The sequence below is a fragment of the Leptonychotes weddellii genome, chromosome 5, assembly GCF_054177405.1.
Source record: "Leptonychotes weddellii isolate Sample4059 chromosome 5, ASM5417740v2, whole genome shotgun sequence".
NCBI classification, from domain to species: Eukaryota; Metazoa; Chordata; class Mammalia; order Carnivora; family Phocidae; genus Leptonychotes; species Leptonychotes weddellii.
In genome coordinates, this window is record NC_138373.1 from 155,774,129 (window position 1) to 155,788,551 (window position 14,423).

Consider the following 14,423-nt stretch of genomic DNA (forward strand, 5'->3'; position numbering starts at 1 on the left):
CCTCCCCTTTCTCACCCCTGACCCCTTCCCCTTCCCCATTTTCATGTTTCTGTCTGGCTGGGCTGTCTCAGTCCAAACTTTCTCTAGCCCCCCATTTCCCTCCCCTAATTGCACACTGTACAGGCCCATCAGCCCCCTCATCCCAAACCAGGGAGGTGGCAGGCATCTTTCCATTTCACAGATGAGAAAACCGAGGCTGAGAAGGTGCTAGACTGATTCAAATCCAGGGCTCCGGCTGGGCTGCTGGCTGGGTCAGCACCAGGGATGGAAAGCCAGGAGTTAGCGGGCCAGACAGATCACGAAGCTCGTCAGTCTCCAGAATCAGTTAGAGGAGAGGCCCTGGCTTCTTTCACTGTTCTCAAGCCCTGGCATGGAACCAGCCCGAGAATTCCGGGGCTCACTGACTGCAGCCCCGGCTTGGGGTGTGTGTGCAGGGGGGCTTCTCAGGCCCCTGGAGAAGGACCTGCAGAATCGTCAGGAAGCGGGCTCAGGGGAGGAGTTCCTGTGGGGTGGGGACATGGCCTTGGCCGTTGGGTGGCCGGTGGCCGCAGACTTGGAGGTTTTGTGTCAGTTCCGGAGAGCGCGCTGCGCTTGCTTCCGGGCGGCGGTGAAATGCAGGGTTAACATTCGTCCAGGTGAGAACTCAAAATTTAAGGCTCAACAGTGAACATCCTTTGGTTGGTCTGTTGGCAGTTTGGGGATCTTGTTTGTAGGTTTCTCCTTTAATACAGTGACTAACCATTCCTCAGTCTAACACTGCGGGTGGGGGGCGGGTGAACAGGGACACGGGGTACTGGCCTGAGCCCAGCTGTCCCTGCCCACAGGGGCGAGTGGGAGGTCAGGGAGGGCATCCTGGAGGAGGCAGCCATTGAACTGGAAGATGGATGGGAGGTGGGCATGGAAGGGATGCATGTTGAGGTCACACAGAGGCTGGGGGATCATTCACCTGTTAGATGGGTCGGAAATGCCTGTGGAGGACCTGATAGGTGGAGCCGATAGGAATTTACTTGGACGACATCACTGAGTCATTGAAATGTGACCTCAGTGAGGTGTTTTAAGGTCTGGAAACTTACTCGAATAGACATCCTGTGGACACATGGCTTCTCCCTAGCAAGCTGCTCCAGGCTGAGTCAGTCGTGGGCACGCCATAAATGGTGGCTTCAGTTAAAGAGGGGACAGCAAGAGCTCAGACCACCCTTGAGGTGCCTGGGGTGCTTGTCTTCACCACATCCAAGAATCCATCCCATTCTTTGATTTTTAACCCTCTTTTGGGGATGGGGAAACTGAGGCACAGAGGCAGCAGGAGGGGGAAGGAGCTGCAAGAGGAGGCAGAGACCTAGTTTTTGATCAGGTCACTTTCTCTCCCAGGGACTCAGCCTCCTAACCTGTGAAATGGCCCCGTTGGCCATTCTTCCCCAGAATAGTCATGGTCACCGTCACTAAGGGCCACCAAGCCCTAACTGCAGGCTCACAGCAGCCTCACGAGGCAGGACTGTGACTGTTCCCTTTTACAGATGAGGAAACGGAGGCAGGGAGGCTCAGGTGACTTTCTGAGGTCACAGGGCCGGCCGGCGGAGAGCTGGCCTGATGCCCGCTGTGTTGAGCTCCGCCTTCTTGGTGGAGACGTTGGAAGCCGGCCGCTGACCGCCCTTCAGAGCTCTACGAAGTTAGCCTCGGGATGTAAGAATGATGTTTTCAGTTTCTTTTCAGATAAATTGTTAAACTTCTCCATCAATCCTTGGGTTGAAATGGATGCTCAGGGAAAATGTACCGTGTGTATCCAGGGGCTTCCTGGGCCTCCTGGAGCACATTTGAGGGGAGCCCTTCTGGGCCCGGCACGGGGGGTGGGGATGGCCTGGAAGATGCCCGTGTGGGGCTCTTGCAGGTGACACGCTGCTCCCGAGTCCTGCCCAGCCAATTGTGTGGAGGCTCCTGGAACTTCTGGCAGCCAGCTCTGGGTGCTGTCCAGGTTTCTGGGTCCCTGGAGGGCAGGAGACCTGGCTGAGTCATGGTCCCTATTTTCTGACCTCTCAAATGGGCTACATCAGCAGCAGGTTGTCCCGAGGCTCCGAGGGGACAGTGTGAGCACTCAATAGGGCTAGGAGGCTGCTGAACTCAACAGCTGGCCCCGGAGCCTGACTCCCTGACCCTGGCTGTGTGACCTGGAGCTGCTAGCCAGAGTTGCTGGCCACGCTCTGTGCCTCAGTTTCCCCATCTGTAAGATACAGACAATGTTATTACCTACTCATAGGGTTATTGGGAGGGTCAAATGAGTTAGTTTGCACGAAGCGCCTAATACAAGGTGTGGCACCTTTATAAGTGTGTTTATCAGCATGAGTTCTACCCAGGGACCGTGGGAGAGCATGAACTTGGGTGCAACCTGTTCCTATCCCTGGCTGAGGGGCAGCAGTTCTTTTTTCGGTGACCCTGGACAGGTGAGCAGTTCATTTTGTGTTGAGCCTGGTGACTGTCCATCAGAAGGAACTGGTTTGGCAGGTCAGGAGTCCAGAAACTCCTGGGGAGCTGTCCCCTCCCCTCCCCCCACTGGTGGACGGTAGGTAGGCAGGCTGGGCGGGCACATTTGTTATCATCGATAGGAAAGCTTTGGTGGTTGAAGCTGGGGAGGCTTTTGAACCAGCGGGGGTGTGGGTGGGGCTTCTGGAAAGTGCCTCTTCTTTAGGGATTCTTCTCTGTTAAGTTCTTGGTGCCTCTGAGGCCCCTGCAGCTCCCAGGTTTGGGAGCTGGGAGCGAGAGAGGGACCACCTTTGGTTCTGTCCTGTTAAAACACCTTGCAGTTTTTTTATTCATTTGTGTTTTCTTATTTGTGGAGAATTTCAGACATTTGGAAGTAAGCAGGACGTCCCAGCGTCCCCCACCCCCACCTGCTTTTTCACCCCCAGATCTCCATCCCACTTCCCGCCACCCGCTCACCCCCTCTTCCTTTCCTGCTCCTGTATGATTTTAAAGCAGTCCCCAGACCTCAGACTCCATAAATATCACAGTGTGAGTCCCCTTTTTTGACATGACCACATTACTATTACTACGCTTAAAACAATGAACACAGGGGCGCCTGGCTGGCTCAGTCAGTGGAACATGTGACTCTTGATCTTGAGGTTGTGAGTTCAAGCCCCACAGTGGGTGTAGAGATTACTTAAAATGTTAAAAGAAAACACAACATAATTCCATAATATCCAATGGCCAATTAGTATTTGGATTCTCATTTGCTACAAACACCAGTTTGTATGTATGTATTTATGTATGTATGTATGTATGTATTTAAAGCTTCATGAGTGATTCTTTTTTTTTTTTAAAGATTTTATTTATTTATTTGTCAGAGAGAGAGAGAGAGCACACAAGCAGGGGGGAGAGGCAGAGGGAGGGGGAGAAGCAGGCTCCTCGCTGAGTAGGGAGCCCGATGCGGGACTCGATCCCAGCACCCTGGGATCGTGTCCTGAGCCGAAGGCAGATGCTTAAGTGACTGAGCTACCCAAGCATCCCAGTTTTTGTTTTTGTTTTTTTTAAGTAGGCTCCATACCCAGCGTGGAGTCCAGAGTGGGGCTTGAACCCATGACCCCTGAGATCAAGACCTGAGCTGAGATCAAGAGTCAGATGCTTAACTGACTGAGCCACCCAGGTGCCTCCCCCCCAATTTATTTATTTATTTTAAAATCAGGATCCAGATAAGGTCTGTGCATTTTGTTCATCTGACTTGTGCGGCACGGCCCTCCCTCTTTGGGACTGGTTCGTGCTAGCTGTCACATCCACGGTGACCGTTACGATGGTTTGTCTCCAGACACACTGCCCCTTGGGCGTGATGTCACCCCTTTCACTTGATTTGATCCTCATGGAGGTGTTGGCGGGGCTTGTGCTGACTACACGGGTCAGGAAGTGGGGTCTGAGGGGAGCTGACAGTCCCGCTAAGGTGGCACCATGAGGAGAAATGACTTATGACTTGGGCGGGACCAAGTCCCTCCGACTCTGTTCCTGCTGCTCACGGCGGCCGGAGTGGGGACTGGGTACAGGGGGGAGCAGAGCCAGGTCCCTGGCTCTGGGAGGTAGAATGGCCTGACCTTCCCCTGGGACCTGGGCATCTTTTTCTCTGGCCACATTGAGGGTAAGTCTGTATTTGACCTGGTCATACTGTCATTGGATCTTTCTATAAAGAGGTGTCTGAAGGTGGAAGATGGGTTTACTGGGGCCCTGTGGACCCCACTTCAGTTTCCAAGGAGGCGCCTTAGCAGGTAGACTTGAATTCAGATGAATTATTATTATTATTTTTTTAAGATTTTATTTATTTATTTGACAGAGAGAGACACAGCGAGAGAGGGAACACAAGCAGGGGGAGTGGGAGAGGGAGAAGCAGGCTTCCCGCGGAGCAGGGAGCCTGACGCGGGGCTCGATCCCAGGACCCTGGGGTCATGACCTGAGCCGAAGGCAGACGCCCAACGACTGAGCCACCCAGGCGCCCTAAAGATTTTATTTATATGAGAGAGAGAGAGCAAGAGAGCACGAGCAGGGGCAGAGGGAGAGGGAGAAGGAGAAGCAGACTCCCCGTTGAGCATGGAGCCCCACACGGGGCTCAATTCCAGGACCCTGAGATCATGACCTGAGTCGAAGTCACACGCTTAACCGACTGAGCCTAGGTGCCCCTATTGTTACTATTTTTAAAGATTTTATTTATTTTATTTATTTTTTTTTTAAGATTTTTATTTATTTATTTGAGAGAGAGAGAGCACATGAGAGGGGGGAGGGTCGGGAGGGTCAGAGGGAGAAGCAGACTCCCCGCCGAGCAGGGAGCCCAATGCGGGACTCGATCCCGGGACTCCAGGATCATGACCTGAGCTGAAGGCAGTCGCCTAACCAACTGAGCCACCCAGGCGCCCTAAAGATTTTATTTTTTTAAAGATTTATTTAAAGAGCAAGAGAGTGAGAGCACGGGGTGGGATAGAGAGGCAGAGAGAGAGGGAGAAAGAGAATCTCAAGCCAACTCCCCGCTGAGCACAGAGCCTGACACGGGGCTCAATCGCCCGACCCTGAGATCATGACCTGAGCTGAAATCAAGAGTCAGACACTTAACCGACTGAGCCACCCAGGGGCCCCTTTAAAGATTTTATTTTTAAGTGATCTCTATACCCAACGTGGGGCTTGAACTTAAAACCTTGAGATCAAGACTTGCACACTCTACTGATTGAGCCAGCCAAGCGCCCCCAGACTGAATTATTGAATTGGACTTGAACCAGTGGTAATAATAGAAACCACATATGGGTCCCTTTACTCCCTTCAGGAGCTGTGAGTTCCAGGTAGCCAAGACAGCATGTGCAAAGGCCCTGAGGCAGGAATAGCTTGGAGTGTTTGAGGGGCAACCTCAGACAGATTTGAGGCCTGTGTGGCTGGAGCAGGGAGAGTGGGGTTGCATGGAGGTGGCATGAGGTGGTGGTGGGCCCAGGCATGAAGAGTCAGTCTTTCAGGTGTTGCAGGGGTTTGAATTTTATTCCAAGAACTGCAGGCAGGTGTTGGTGCTCAGAGGGTGTCAGGAGACATATGGATTGGGTAGTTGGAATAGCAGCACTAGGAGAGAGAGGTCTGGGCCAGAGATATGGGTTTAAGGGTGGAGAGCACGGCGGGGTTGAATATCCCTTAGGAGAGGAGAGGTCCCAAGGTTCCTCCACCCTGACGGGTCTGAGTTGTATGATGGAGATTATGGCAGAGGCCCCAGCTGTGTCCTCTTCAGGGACAGAGCAGCCTGGATGGCGGGGAATGGAGAGTGAGGCGGGCAGTGGGAGTGACCTTGAATTGTTGGTAAGACCAGGCCAGGGAGGCCTTGAATGCTGGACTTCGTTGTGTTTACTTTGTCTGTTCTCTTGTTTAACAGACACTCCCAGCCCTGGGATGGTAAATGTTGGGACTCAGGGGTGGGTTAGGCACGGCCTTGGCTGTCAGTGAACATATGGTGATGGGTCAAGGACACACAGACACATGGTGCAGGCTGATGAGGGCTGTGATGGAGCTAGGGGCTGCCAGAGCCCAGAGGAAGCCTCTCTCCCAACCTTGGGAAGGTGTGGCTTGGGTGGGTGGGGCAACCAAGTCATCAGGATGCTTTTGATTATAATGAAGAGAAAACCCAATTCCAAACTGGCCCAAAAGTCAAGGGTGATATATTGGCCCATGTAGCTGAAATGGTCTGGCAATAGTATGGATATCAGGTATGGCTTGATCAGGGTTTGGCAGTTCCCTGCCTTTTTTTTGAACCTCTGAATCTTCAGTGAGGAGTGAGTTGGCTGCAGCCGTTTCAGGCCTCATCTTCATACATGGCTATGTGGAGAGAGACTTCTCCAGTGGTCCTCTCTTGAGATCTTTCCCAGAAGCATCTGGAAGACTTTTCCTGGTGCCTCACGGGTCTGAATGAACCCATTCCTGTGACCAGAGAAATTGCCATGTGCTGATTGGCTCAGGCTTGCCTCCCCCAACAAACCTTTGAGAAGGGAGATAAGTTTACTCTTAGGTAAGCAGGCCACCTGGGAGGGCTGGGCAGGTGATGGCGTACACCTCAGTAAGCACCTGGGAACCCCAGGCAGGGCGCCAGGAATGCTGGGGAGGGAGCAGCCCTGTCTGCCCAGCCGGCTGTGGGAGCAGCTGAGTCTTGACATTGGTGTCTACAAGAGCCACAGGAGGGGCGGGCGGCCCCAGCAGTGGGACAGATTCCTTTGCCCTTTCGGAGTACCAGGCCTCTGGCAAGGTCGTGCAGCAGGTGGCAGCCCATTTGGATCTTGCTGCTGGTGTCTCAGCTAGGTATCGTACAGGTTCTAGCGGCTTCTGGCCCTCCTACCTGGACCAGTGGTCGACACGTGCCTTCTTGCCAGCATCCGGGACTCAGTGCTGTCTGTGAGGAAGAGTGGATAGTGGGGGGTCGGATTTAATGAATTTGGGGGAAAGCTGAAACAAAAGCCTAAAAATTACTTTTTATCGGGGGGGTAGGTGGGGAGAGAGCACTCCAGCATGCACGCACACCGGGGGAGGGGCAGGAGAGAGGGAGCTTCATCTCAGGACCCTAAGATCATCACCTGAGCCGAAATCAAGAGTTGACACTCAAACAAGTGAGCCACCCAGGCACCCCTAAAAATTACTTTTTATGGGGTACTGCTAGAGACTCTGGAATCCCAACTCAGTGGTGACCCCCCCTTCCCCCCCCCAGCTATGGGCAAGGGCTCCGGCCCCTCACATGTGGACACTGCTTCCCCTTCCCCTTGGGTGTGCCAGCCCCTCTCCCTGGGCCTTGGCGCCTGTGAAATACGGGGTTAGGGGCCCTCCCCTCCTCCCGGATCCCATTAACAGAACCCCCGTTCTGAGATAAAAGGCGAGCCCTTCCCGCCCACGACCACACCACTCAAATTCAATTTAGTGCTAATTTGCCCGAGGTAAGTAGGTGCTAATTTGTAGCTACTGCATTAAGATGATTGCTGTGAGGGTCTGTTTGTGAAATGTGCAAATATATTTTTATAGCAACAAACCATTTTGCTATGAATTATAAACAGACAAGTCCAGTGATTTGAAGTCTCTTTTGCATAACATCCACGTTGCAGCATGCCTGCTCGGGTCCACGTTTCCAGCCAGCGCAGGCACCGCCTTCCCGGCAGGGGCTCCTCAGGGCCGGGCTCACAGCGCAGGGGGAGAGGGCTTGGCACCGAGAGTCCCATGTGGTGGGTGGACTCAGGTGGAGGGGGACGGAGCTTGTGCCCGAAGCCACCACCCAGGAGAGAAAGTGGTTGTGATGTCTGTGCGGCGCTCAGTTCTAGAGATCCCGGGTGAGCAGGTCCAGGCAGCAGCTCAGCCCTCAGGAAACTGATCTGGTGAGGGAGGCCCATGGTAACGTCATCTAAGGATCACAGAAAGAGGTGTGCACTCGCACGCGGTAGAGGTTTATGGGCGAGGGTACAGGGCACTAACGGTGTGGGAGAAGTTGCAAAGGGGGGGACTTCTGCAAACACAGGAGGCGGGGATGAACAGAACGTGCGGGATGTATGTGGTCTGTGCCAGGAAGAGCTTCTTAGAACCCGGGGACACTCCTGAGTGATGGGAGTGCCTTTTCTTATTCATAAAGGGTCCCTTTTAACCTTCCCTGAGTTTATACTAATGAGGTGACTCAGGCTGGGCCCCTAGAGAGGGGACCCCTCCTCCTGATTAGAGGGTTAGAACTTTCAGCCATACCCCTCAACCTCCAGGGAGGGGCCTGGAGCTGGAGATTGAGTTCCATCACCCACCTGCTGAACCCGGTCGGAGCTCTGAGACCATGAAGCTAAGAGAGCTTCCAGGCTGGTGAGCACACGGAGGTGCTGGGAGGGTGGTGCACCCAGGGAGAGAGGGAGGCTCTGTGCACACCCCTCCCTCCATACTTGCCCCGTGCGCATCTCTTCCGTTGCCCTTTCCTGAGTCATATCCTCTCCCATAGACCAGTGATCATAAGTAAAGCACCTTCCTGAGTTCCTGAGCTCTTCTGCTGAGTTATTGAACCTTATGGTAGTTGTGGGAACCCCCGAATGTGTAGCCACGTCAGATCGGAGTACACCTTAGCGTGGATACCTGGGACTTGGGGCTGGTGTCAGAACTGGGGGCAGTCACTCGTGGGACTGAGCCCTTAACCAGTGGGGTCTGTGCTGACTCTGGGTAGTTCGAGTCAGAATAGGATTGAATTGTGGGACTCCCAGTTGGTGTCAGAGAATCAGGGAAGTGGTGTTGGAAAAACATTGTTGCTGGAAGAAAATGCCACACGGGCAGAAAGAACTTCGAGGCTCAGGGAAGAGTCTGTGTAATGGCCCTGGGGTAGGCAGGAGCAGCACGGGGTTTGGGAGAGCCTCTGACACAGTTTCTGTGGCTGCAGCCATAGGAGAAAGGTGGACGCCCAGGGTGAGGGAGTGTGGGTGGAGTCGAAGCTGGACCTGAAGCCTCAGGCTGTGGGGCCATCTCCTCTCCTTGAACCTGAGCCTGCTGTCTTATTAGTAAGGCAGGTGGGGCTAGAAGTGCCTTTCCTCATTCAGTGTCCCTTCCTTGCAAGGATCTGGGTGCCCGGTGCGAAGCTACATTAAAAGATCATTTACAGGGGCGCCTGGGTGGCTCAGTCATTGGGCATCTGCCTTTGGCTCGGGTTGTGATCCCAGGGTGCTGGGATCGAGCCCCGCATCGGGCTCCCTGCTCTGCGGGAGGCCTGCTTCTTTCTCTCCCACTCCCCCTGCTTGTGTTCCCTCTCTTGCTGTGTCGCTCTCTGTCAAATAAATAAAATCTTTAAAAAAAAAAAAAAAAGATAATTTCCAGAAAAGGGATAAAGCCGTGACTGTCCTACCCATATAAACAAGAGCACGTGTTAAGGATTTTGTTGAACTCACGAGGGAAGCAGGCAGATGTTGTCACTGGTTGAAAGGAGGATCTGAAGTGCAGAGGCATTTACAGATGGGGAATATGGAAATGAAAGTAAAAGGGAGGGAATTGGGGGCGTTTCCGGGCAGGAAGATTAGGGTAATGGGAAAGGACGAACTTCCACCAGACAGGAAGGAGCTTCATGTCTGTAGACAAGGATTATTTTGTGTTGCTCTCAGATGTCAACAGTTTGCAGAGTTATAAAACAGCTCCCAAAGGATGGAGTCAGATAGCCCAGAAGGGTGTCTCTGTTCTAGAAAACGTATAGTTTTCCATCAAGGCACAGGTTTGCCCCACACCTATGAGAAGGCACCTGCGGGGACTGGTAGTCAGTGCAGGAAATCTGCTGGTAGCGTGAGATTTAAATAATAGTTCAAGATCCTTGATGAGGAAGGGGGCTCTCATTGCAGAGACCAGCCTAGGAGTCATAGATGCATCCTGATGCAACCCAGAGCAGCACCTTGAAGAACTTCCTGGAAGGCATTCTGATATGACAGAATTAACTGGTTGGCACAGGGGGTGGAGTGGGGTGGTGGAATGTGCCAATGGTTACTCTCCTCTTTGCATTTAAAAGAATATGTTTGACATTTCCCACCGTATTTGGAGTCATTCGGGTTCTAGGCTCGAATCCGGAGACCTGGTTTTAAGATCCCCCTCTCCACTGACTTGCTGTGTGGCTTTGGGCAAGTCCCTTACCCTCTCTGGGCCTCTGCTTTCCTGCTGTACAATGACAGTTGATGGCACAGTATGTTCACTGTGGTCCTTCCTGGCGTCACTGTTTTGTGGTTCTGATAACCCATGGGAAGGAGAAATCTGAGTGTGTAAGAGGTTTGTATCAGGTTCTCCAGGGACACAGAACCAACAGATACGTATATATAAAGATTTTTGTTTCAAGGTATTGGCTCATGCAGTTGTGGAGACTAGCAGATCTAAAACCTGTAGGGCAGCAGGAATTCTGTGTTGTAGTCTTGAGGCAGAAGTCGGTCTCTGAAAAAACCTTAGTGTTTCCTCTTAGCGTCTTCAACTGATTAGATGAGGCCCACCACGTTATGGTACATTATCAGCTATGCACAAAGTCAACCGATTATGTTAGTCACATCTACAAATACCTTCACGGCAACATCCGGGCTAGTGTTTGACCAAACATCTGGGCAGCATTGCCCAGAGGAGTTAACACATAAAAAATCAACCATCCCAAGGCCAGTGGGACCAGACTTACCCTGGTGCCAGAGCCCACTGCTCCCCTGGATGCCTCCCAGCCAGTCAGCACCACCTGGGCTCCTGGACCTGCAGAAGACAAAGCGGCTGTGCCTGGTGGGAATAGGACGCTGGCCTCCCTGAGGAACTCCCAGGCTCCTTAGCGGCAGCAGCGGGAATGGGCTTCCTTCTCCTGCCCTGGCCATGCTACCATCCTGTGTGGGGTGGGGTCCCACTGACCCCATGCAGCAGGGGGAGAGGAACTGTCAGACTCTGGTGCAAACCCCGGGAGCACTCCAGGATGGTGGGGAGAGCCTTATTTTACTCTCAAGTATAGGATTGCGGGGGTGGGGGGTGGCTCCCAGGGTTCACCCTGATGGATCCACACCCCCACCCCCCAGACTAGCTGTTGCCACAACAAGGCACTGATTATGCGTGGCATGCCCACGTCTGAGCCTGCAGACTTCGAAACAAAGCTGCCTGAGCTTTCTGAGGTAGGAGATCTGGGTAAAGGTTTTGAGTCTGTAAAGAAAGAAAGAGTAAATATCACTCTGTTTGGTTCAAGCGGACTCTGGAGGAAAAACAAAGCCTTCTTGGCTTCAGTGGCTTTGAACTCCCACCTCCCAGCCGGTTCCTTGCCAGGACCTCCAGCTGCGCTCCTTGGCAGGGAGGCCTTTCCCCAAGGGCACGGGAGCAGGAAGAGGCCTGGGTCCATTCTGGTCGTTCACCCTGGTGGTCAGAGCCTCCTGCGAGGCTTTGAAGTGAGAATGTTCCAGATGTGCTCTCCACTGGGTCAGGTGGGTCAGGTAGGTCCCTCAAGACATGCCCCCAGAAGGTTGCTTTCAAGCTGTTGGTCTGGCTTGTAGCAGGTGTATCGGTCCAGGCTAGCCCACAAAAGGGGCGCGTGTGGGACTCGGGAAGCTCTGGGGGTGGGGACAAGGCGGCCCCTCCCATCATCGAACTCCGGGGAGCCCCCCTTGCCTGGCGTGAGGGATAGCAGAATGACAGGGTGGCAGGGAGTCCCCCACAAGACGGGGTGCCCCCCTCCCTGGCAGCAACAGCCCTTGGCACCCTTGTGCCCGGCCGCCAGTCTCGTCGGGTGCCCCCGGGACAAGTGACTAAGGTGAGCCATGTTGTCGGCTCACAGGGCTTCCTGACCAGTGCTCCTCGCAGACCAGCTGCCGTGGCCGTGGTCAGAGCTGTGGGTGTAGATGATTGAGTTTCTTTTCTCACTTTTGATGCAGGTAGGGGGTGGCTCATAGATGATTGAGTTTCTTTTCTCACTTTTGATACAGGTAGGGGGTGGCTCGCAGCCAGGCCTGTTGTCAGCCCTCCCACCCTCCCTGGTGCCCAGTGAGCTGCACCCAGCTTGGGGAAAGCCGGATTTGGAAGGTGGCCCAGGGCTCCTGACGTGGACACAGTGGGCCACGGGGTCCGCATCGGGCAGCGCCGGGCCTCCCTTGCCTGGGGCTCTGGGCACTGCATCCTGCCAGCTGGCTGTAGGGCTCCCCTCCCGTTACCTGCCCTGCCCTCAGAAGCCGTGGCCCCCAGGGTCAGGTGACCTCAGAAAAAGGCAGGAGGTGCAAGCCGGGGGAGGCCGTGGGCAGAGATGGTGGCAGGTCCAGGCACTGGTGTGAAATGCGGGGCTTGAGGCATTGGTCTGGAATTGTCGTGTGTGCTGGGGTAGGGGGCAGTGTCTTGGTGAGGGGCCTTGCTGGAGGCGAGGGCCCAGAATCACAGGCAGAGCGGAGCCAGGACTCGAGTGTGCGTGGCTCCCGAGGCCTCACCTGCCTCCCCCTGCCCTGGGCGCCCTCCTTGTGCCCTGCCACGGTCTCCCACCGGCAGCGTCCTGGCAGCAAGCCAGGGAGAGGGCAGGGCAGGGCTCTTACTCCATCTCAGCCCAGAGAGGGCGAAAGCCTGGGCAAGGCCACACGGCCATCAGAGGAGGGAGCCGCCCAGGCATCAGGTGGCCCGGGCCCCAGCGCGGACGGGGCAGGACGGGGCAGGATGGGGCAGGGGTGCAGCGGGAGGTGGAGGGAGGAGGCTGGCTGAAACTGGAGTCTGAGCTAGGTCACTGTTGCCATGGCTCCCAGAAGTGGAAATGCAAAAGATCTGTGCCAGAGTGAACCCTGAGAGAGGGGAGAGAGACCGTAGACACGGAGGCACCCTGGGGCTCATCGGCCTCATCGCATTCGCACCTCATCGGCCTCAGTTCTGTTCTGTGGCGAATGGGGATGGTGGCCTTTCTCAGGGCCACGGGGCCCGGCAAGGGCTGCGTTCCTGCCTCCCTCGCTCTGTCCACAGCTGTTTTTTTTTTTTTTTATCAGAATTGTTCAGAGTACAGAAACATGGAAGGAATCGTAGAGAACACACACATACTTAATTCAGAAATGGGTGCCGTCCACTGTGGATTCTCTGTGTGTCCATCTCTTAGCCGAACTCTGGGGAAGCGTCCCGCACGCGAGGACGCGGTCCCGTGTACCCGGACCTGAGGTGCCCCTGTGAACACGCCCCTGCAGACGTCTCCCCTTTGTCCCAGGACTGTCCCCACTGCTCGTCCATAAGCCAGAATTCCAGCAGGCCTCCGTGCTGCACGCGGTCGCTTTGTCTCCTTAGGTCCAGTGTCCCACGGCGCTCTCCCCGTCCCCCCAAACCTGCCCCTGCTTGCTCTGTCTCTCTCTCTTTTTTTTAAATAACAGCTTGCGAAGAGGCCAGGCCAGTTGTCTTGTAGAATGTCTTGTTCTAGATTTCTCTGAGCTTTGCCCCCCTCCGCCCCACTGTGTCCTCTCCTGTGTTCTTTGATCCCCGAGGGCTAGTTCTTCGAGAAAGCTGTGCTGGAGGCTTCACTAGATCCACAGGAGACCTTCTGGCAAAAGTCTTCATAGGTGTGTCCCCGGCGTGGCCGCACCCCGGGAGCCGCTGACGTCTGACGCTAAGCTCACTTGCGTGACTGGGGTGCCAGCCACACTTGTCTGGACACAGTCGTGTGGTCCCCCCCCTTTCCCGCACCCCTGATCTCCCGCTTCATTGCAGCAAGGGGCACGGCTCCCACCCCAGACCGTGCTGGGCCATGCTGCTGCTGGCTGCCGGGGCTTTGGGCTGAGTGTTCTGGGGTCTGGGATGTTTGGGGACAATGGCTGGGGGTGGGGTGGGAGGAGTGAGCGGTCAGAGTGGGTTATGACATGCACATGTAATCTGATTGTGACTTTATAGGATATGGGTGCGTGTGGATGAAGGACTGGAGGCAATGTGCAGAAATAAAAGTTGTTCACAGGGTTAGGGGAGGCTTTCGTCCCCCTAAATGAAGTCCTTTAGTGTTGCTGTTAAGCCATTTTGCCGTCTGGAAATGCACTGAGCAGAGAGAGGGCAAAGGGTTGACTTGCGGCGACATGAAGCGGACCCAGCTCGCAAAGAGATTGTGTTATCAGCCTGGCACAGGGAAGTTCGCATCAAGGGGAGAGCAGTGACCTTGGGGGCCCTGTGGAATTAGGACTTCCAGCTGCATCCTGTGGAGGGAGAGAGCCAGGACTGGGTGTGGGTGTAGGGTTGAAGTTGGCTGGTGCATGATGTGGCTCTCTTGCTAAAGTCAGATTTCCCCCTCAGAGTTTTTGGAAATGAAGTTCATTCACTTGTACCATAATCAAAGAGAAAAGCAATGATCGTTCTCTTAAAGTAGAGAATGTTGAAGTAGTTTTCATCGAGTGTTTCAGTAGGCACTGACTTTTCAAAGAAAAAAATGTAAGCACTCATTTTGTTAGAAGTGACAGGTCCTCCATAACCCAAACCCAAACCCAGGCTTAAGCAGAAAAGAGGATTTA